Raw genomic sequence first — 822 nt, 5'->3', positions numbered from 1 at the left:
TTGAATTTTGCTGTGAGAAAATTTGATTGGGAAAAACCCCTGAACATTTCACAAAACATGAGGTCACTCGAAATATATTTATTTCAACACATCGTGACAACGTCCAAATATGGTCATAGCGCTCTCAATATTCGTCGTTTGCGTACTCAACAGATATCCTGCGATATACGCAATTTTGTGTGTTGCGGAGAAAAAAATGGTAGTTTTTCAAGCTTTTTTTCCAATAAACGTAGAAAATTGTGTATTGTCATCAATTTGTTGTCGCGGAATATCGCCTGATTTTAGCCAACTCGACCTTCGGCTTCGTCAGCTAAGTATCAGGCGATGTTGCGCAAGATTGAGCAGGATAATTGATATTTTTTGCTTGGACAGTCACGATTACCCAATTTCGTGAAGGTAGCGAGTAATCTTACGTCGTGTTTAATAGGATTACCATTTAGAATAAGGTTTCTCGATGTTTCTTACTCAGTCTACGTTTCCACTGTTTTGCAAATACTAGTTTTCTTGCTATTACGTTCCTTCCTTTACTTTCTGCAACGCTCTTCGAAGAACACAACGGAATGGATACGTCTCTAATCAAAGAAGATATTTTTTTGTCTTTCGATAAACTAGATTTCCAGTCGGGTCGTTTTCTCCGTCAAAAAACAGGTTCGCTTGTATTGCTCCAGTTTTTAACGCATTGCAATTTATTGAAAAATTATATATACATATACGTTGATAAAGCAAATGTGACGTGTTTAAAGCACGAAAAATGACAATTGAAATAAAGTTTAATGATCCTATGAAACACCAGAATAAATATTCGAGGTGCCCTGCACAAAA

General features: G+C 36.4%; 1 protein-coding gene across 5 annotated transcripts in view; it reads left to right on the top strand.

The window, feature by feature from the left end:
* The window catches only part of LOC138022244 (uncharacterized), a 57423-nt gene extending 56601 nt beyond the window's left edge, over positions 1-822 (top strand). For all 5 annotated transcript variants that reach the window (XM_068869322.1, XM_068869323.1, XM_068869321.1 and 2 more), the window contains one exon: positions 1-822. This exon is cut by the window's left edge and continues 701 nt beyond it. The gene's annotated coding sequence lies outside the window, so the exon portion shown is untranslated.

Source organism: Montipora capricornis, chromosome 10 (genome assembly GCF_036669925.1).
Source record: "Montipora capricornis isolate CH-2021 chromosome 10, ASM3666992v2, whole genome shotgun sequence".
NCBI lineage: Eukaryota > Metazoa > Cnidaria > Anthozoa > Scleractinia > Acroporidae > Montipora > Montipora capricornis.
Note: the sequence above shows the minus strand (reverse complement) of the source record. Positions and strands in the feature narration are given on the sequence as shown.